Source organism: Tursiops truncatus, chromosome 9 (genome assembly GCF_011762595.2).
Source record: "Tursiops truncatus isolate mTurTru1 chromosome 9, mTurTru1.mat.Y, whole genome shotgun sequence".
NCBI lineage: Eukaryota > Metazoa > Chordata > Mammalia > Artiodactyla > Delphinidae > Tursiops > Tursiops truncatus.
The window spans coordinates 52,434,968-52,441,087 of NC_047042.1; the positions used below are offsets into that span (position 1 = coordinate 52,434,968).

General features: G+C 34.8%; 1 long non-coding RNA gene across 1 annotated transcript; it reads left to right on the top strand.

Moving 5' to 3' along the window:
* The first annotated feature begins 236 nt into the window (after nt 1-236).
* Nucleotides 237-5,258, top strand: LOC141279469 (uncharacterized). Its single transcript, XR_012333727.1, has 2 exons — nt 237-467; nt 4,526-5,258. It is a non-coding gene; the product is annotated as an uncharacterized lncRNA (long non-coding RNA).
* The last annotated feature ends 862 nt before the right edge of the window (nt 5,259-6,120 follow it).

Genomic DNA, 6,120 nt, shown 5'->3' on the forward strand with positions numbered 1-6,120 from the left:
TTAGCAAGAATGTGAAAGTAGATCGTTTTCGCCTTTTTGAAGAAAAAAGGAAAACTTAAAATAAAAAGAATACTATTATAATTGTGTTTTATCAGACATGAAAACATTTTTTTAAATGCATTAATTTTTAAGCACTTATCCAGAGCTGAGTCACTAACAACTTCAGATCTCTGGGACGTATTTTAAATTCTGAAGTAAGATGGGAAAACCATCTCTAGGCAACTAAAACAGTCATCATAGCCAGAAACTTTATTAGAAGGAGGAGGCCTAATAACTCAGAGCCGAATATCTACATACATACATCCATATTTTAAAGTAAGAAGATTGGGTTTTTTGTTCCTCAGCTCACTGCCTATTAGAAACACCACTACGAGGGAGCTGGCATCACTAGAGGCAAGTGCAATGATACAAGGAGAGGCAGAAGCCTGAGCAAATGCTATCAAGAGAGGAGGAAAAAAATGTTTCAGGTAAGATGAGACCATGTAGCACAGGCACCCTGAGTGCAGCATTGAATTGTGTCACAGAAAGAGGAAAGTGTATAATAGTAAAAAGTTTTTTTTAAAAAAAGATTATTTATTTTGGAAAATTCACTTTTTAAGTACACTATTCTGACAATACCCTCCAATTTTTCCAATAGTAAATAATATCTTTTAAATTCTTTTAGCATATAAAATCTTGTCCATCTAGGAGATCCTATTTCAAACCCTCCAGGTTAGCAAAAAGTTTGAAAATACCAAGTGTTTTGGCAATGTAGTGTAATGCCAAGTCATAAAATGCTGATGGGAGTCCTGAAAAACAAGAATAAGCTAGTAAACTTGAATGTATGTATATAGTAGCAATTACAGCTTCCTGTAGAGGAAAAAATCACTGGTATGTACTAGGGCATATGGAAAATAATATTCTTAGCAACACAGCTGTAATTGAAAAAAAGTGGAGAAAAATAAATGGCTATCAAAATTAATGATTATTAATAAATTATAGTACAGTCACTCAATAGCATAATTTAAAGCAGTGAAAATAAACTAGAGCTATATGTAAAAAACGTATATATCTTAAATAATATTGAACAGCAAAATAAGCTTGTAGATTAACTACACTATGGTTACATTTTTATAAAGTTCAATGCAAGCTGAACAAAATAGTATGATGGGGTTAGTGTTTTGCCAAAATATATCCACTTTTCCCTTGAACAATGTGGCTCTGTACTGTGTGGCTCTGCCTATATGCAGCTTTTTTTCAGTAGTAACTACTACAGTGCTACACATTCAGCAGATACAGACCACAGATACAGAGGGTGGGCACCCCTCACCCGCGCACTGTTCAAGGGTCAACTATAGCTGCAACACACTCTGTGAGAAGAGACCTCATTTCACTATATGGGAAGTTTACTCCAAGTGAAATCTCAGACATGGTTTTCAGGTGAGTTTTTGTTTTGTATATGAAAATGCTTTGTTTCACTCAAACATTTTTAGTGATGGGAGTTTCTCTATTCTGCTGTTAGTTGATAATGAAAGGTTGGCTATTATATTCAATACTTTATATGTTCGAGAACTTTATATAGCTAATATGTTTGAATGGAGTTTGAAGATATTGGACAGATTCATAGAAGAGTCAGTAGCAGGTTAGGCAGATACTTTGAACAATTACTTAAGATGCAGTAAATCCAGTTTCTTATAAGATGTACCTGACCTTCTAGTATAATAGATTCCCTAATCATACTCATAGCTCTGGTATTGGACTTACAGTCTCCATATGGGGGTGCATCGACCAGTGGAATCAGTAGACACTAAGAGAGTTATTAGAGAGAGAGGCAAATTGTATTTTAAAAATAAAGTTAAATATTAAAATCTTTTAGGTTTCATATATAGGTTAACAATGATGTCTTCCCTTAATCTATAGATGAGATTTTCCTATGTCTAATAATGTAGCTCAAGGTGATTCATATAAATTGGAGAATAGTCTCTTTCTTGGGTAGATGATGAGGTTAAAGTAATAAATGTAACAAGAAACCTGTTTCAAACTTCAAAATTGTCAAGAAGATTCTTTAGCAGTCTATGATTAATGATGAAACTGAAGTCATCGTGGTTAGGGAAATTTTCAAAAGTTCAGCCCCAAGGATATAAGGAAAAACTTTACTCTTTATTTCATTTGGGACATCTGAAATTCAGCACAACAATGTGTGCTTTAGAATGTTTTCACTAAATTTGATAAATGTTCGTCAGGTGATTCTGAAGTTTCTGCTTAGTAGTAAAAGTTAAAACATCAAATACCTAACTAGTCACATACCTTGGTCAGCATCTAGTGCTGGAAAACAGAAATTCCTAAAATAAAAAGTATATTGAATATATTTGAGAACAATGTATTTAAAACAATGTATTCAGTTTGCTATACGGTGGCTTAAAAATAGATTTTCAAAACTCGTCTTAGATTGTTTGCCATAGACTGTTTTTAGTAAAGAAACTTACCATTTCTGGTACTTTAGCATCCTGTGAAAAAAATAAGTTATTGACAATAAATGTTTTCCATAACAAAATATTTTAAGGTAAAAAACTTGCAAATGTCATTATCAATGTTGGAACTGTTTTATCTGTGATTTTAAAAAGAATTTAATATAAGTTTCCAGCTATAGCTATATACCTGAAATGCAGTCCTTACATCATTCAGAGAAACATTTCAGAAACAGACATGAAAACCCCCAGTGAACAAAATACTATCATCAATGTGGTTAGTTTTATAAAAACAGGACCTTCAATAGTAAAAATTTTTATTATGTAATGACATGGGTAATGGCTTTGAGACTTTTGTTATGTTAAAAAGGTTACCTGGGTATTAGGGTAAAGAATGTAAAAATAATTGGCAGAGTTAAATTGAACATTTTCTTTTCACTAAGCCAGGGGTTTTACAGGAGTTGACATTTTCTGTGATGTAGTTGTCAGTCATGTGTTACCTAGCAGATTGTTCTAAATTTAAAAGCATAACAATTTGCCCCTTTAAAATATAGCTTTTTTTGAAGAGGAAATACATTTATGTGGTTCAAAATGCAAGAATAAAAAGTAGTGTAGAGTGAGTGAATAGCCTCCTTTCTCTAGCCAGTCTCTGGCATATTCTTCCAGACTTTATATAAGAAAATGCATTTTTATCTCCCCCTCTCTCTTTTCACACAGAATTTAGCATATGATACATACAAGTCTAACACTAGTCTTGGAGGTCTTTCTATATCATTACATACCATACATCATCATTCTTATTTTTAAAATAGCTGTTTGAGATTTTTTATATGGATTTCCCACAATTAATTTACAAGTCCCATTTGTGGTAGGCTGTGTTCAGCAATATCCATTTCCTGACCTTTGAGATCACACTTCTCTATCACTTTCCAGCCACGTCTTGTTTTGACCAATGAAACATGAGTAGCAGTGACATGTCTCTTACAGTACAAACTTTAAGGGACAGTGAATATTTTGTCATGTTCTCTCTTTTCTTACCCTTCCCTCTCCTTCTTCTTAACCAGACAATGAAACCAGTACAATTCCTTTTTCAACCTGGAAAAGGGTACTCTTTCCATGTGTACTCCAGAAAGAGTACAGTAATTAGGACCCGTGCTAGTTAATTAAACACCTTGTGTGAATGAGAAACACTGCTAAAATCCACAAGGCGTATGTTTTCATTTGTTACCATATCATGATTGACATGAAAAATGATACCAGAATTAGTGTGCTACCATAACATAGACCTATGTGTCATCGTCATCCTGGTTAGGAAATAAGTTGCAAGAAAAAAATTTTTAAGTAAGTTGGAAGGATGGAGGTCTACATTAAGCTTTGGAGAACCAGTGATAAAACTGTAGTCTGCAGTAACTTGCAAGTTAGTAACATCCTTTATAGTTTGGTGAACAGGTTGGAAAACAGAATACTAGTAGTGTGGGTTGTCTACTGTTAACTATACTTGAAGAAGAAATAAATAAGCCCAGAGCAGAAATTGGCAGTTTGAAAGGAAAAATGAAAAGGAAGAAGACAGTCCTGAAAGTTAGGACTTGAGGCTTGTAAGAGGAAATTGTGTCTTGATTTCTAACTGTAAAAGGTAAAATTAATTAAGAGAAAAAGCCTGTGAAATCAGCCTTGTAGCAAAGATCATATAAAACATATGGACCATAAAATAAGAGCTAAAACATTTGAACAGGTTAAGTGGCCTGCAATACATTTTTTTGTTGGAAAGATGGTTTAGTGAAAAAAGACTAAGGATGTGATTTTCTTTAAAATATAACTCTGATAGCTCAAGGTATCTGCAATTAAGTATACATAGAGGGGAATGTCCTGGGAAGAATCTGACTGTGGCTATTTGTATGTACCTAATGATGATTGAAATCAAATAAATAAGAGGTCAATAAATTATTTCAGAGTTATACTATGAAGAGAAACACTAACCTGGACTGAAGTAGACTGTTGTGCTTCTCTTTGTGGGCAGAAAATGGGCTGAGAAAGCTTTGCACCACTTAAAAAGTTATGTTGTCACATGTCTTCTTCAGTTGTAGCCTAGGAAGATAATGGAAAAAGAATTACCTCCCAGAGGGTGGACTCAAGGACCATGGATCGCTGTGGACTGGGAATTACTCTTAGGTTAGGAAGACAAATCAGAGGCTTATTCTCCACTTTCTTCTGCATTTGGCCAGCGTGAATTGGCCTTGCTAAACGTGAGTAATTGCTGCATGTTTCTCAGTATTTCTCCGTCTGAATAGAGGTGTTCATAGCAGGTATGCTGTCCTTGTTTCACTACTCTGGGTCTGGCAGAGGGTGTGCCAGAATGACTGTCTGAGACCTAGGGCTTGAAGATCAAAGCAGTAAATGGACGGGGTGTTTGGGTAGTTTCCCTGGGGAGGAGGTGAGTGTGTAAGCGAGAGAGGGAGGAAACCAAAGATTTGCTGATCTGAAGATTGTGGTCAGTCCTATTAGTTCACTAATATTCAGTTTCCTACCATAGAAGAGAATTATGTTCAAATTACTACTCTCATTGGCCAAAATTGGCCACGTGCCTTGCTTTTACCAAAATAAATAAATAAATAGAATTGATACGGTCAGCATTTTTATAGCATAGGGCAGACTTCGACATTTTCTTTTCCATCACTGCAGCCCTCAGTGTTTCCGGACAGTTCCTGTTCCATAAGCTTCTAGTAGGTGAATAAATTCTCTAAGCAGAGCCCATGTAAAGACCCTCACTGAGCATGGAGGATGAAATAAATAAAAGTTTCCTGTTTTAAACCATTACAATTGTGGTGTTGTCTGTTGAACCTAACATCGCCTATTCTGATACATAAGTTTTCTCCTGTTGCTCTAACAAATACAATTGCAGTGACTTACACATCCTTTCGAAAATGTGCAAGGGGACCTGAAGTTTAAATTCTCAAAAGTAAACATTTTGAAAATGAGCAAAAAATGTATGTGAGAGAAACATCCTTTGGAGACAGCATTTTTTAAAATGGTATTTAAAATTTTTTTATCTGTATTGGCTTCAGAATCACATACATATTATCAAAAACCTTTTCTATAAAATTATAAGTGTAGACACTTAGAATTTTTCTAACAGATTAAAATCTTCCATGCAGAGTTTCAGTGGGTTTTGAATCTAATTTAAAAATCTAACATCTGATTGAAAAAACTACTAACTTATGTAAGGAAAGGTATACATTTACAAAGGAAATTACGGTACTAAAGGAGGAACATCATATGATCATACTGCTAGATGTATACATAGTATTTGATAAAGTTCAGCACTCAGTAGTAGAAAAAACAACTAGGACCATAAGGTAGTTTTCTTAATCTGAGAGATGGTATCTATAAAAAATATTTGGCAGACTTTATTCTTAAGTGTGAAATACTAAAAACTTTCTACTTGAGATTAGGAATAAGAGGATGTCAGCTTAGCTTACGACATTTCTATTAAACATTGTACTGAAGGTCTTACCCAGTGCTGTAAGTCATGAAAAAGAAGAGTTAGAGACAGATCTGCCTTTTTCTTTTTTTTTTTTTGCCGTACGTGAGCCTCTCACTGTTGTGGCCTCTCCCATTGTGGAGCACAGGCTCCGGACGCGCAGGCTCAGCGGCCATGGCTCACGGGCCCAGCCGC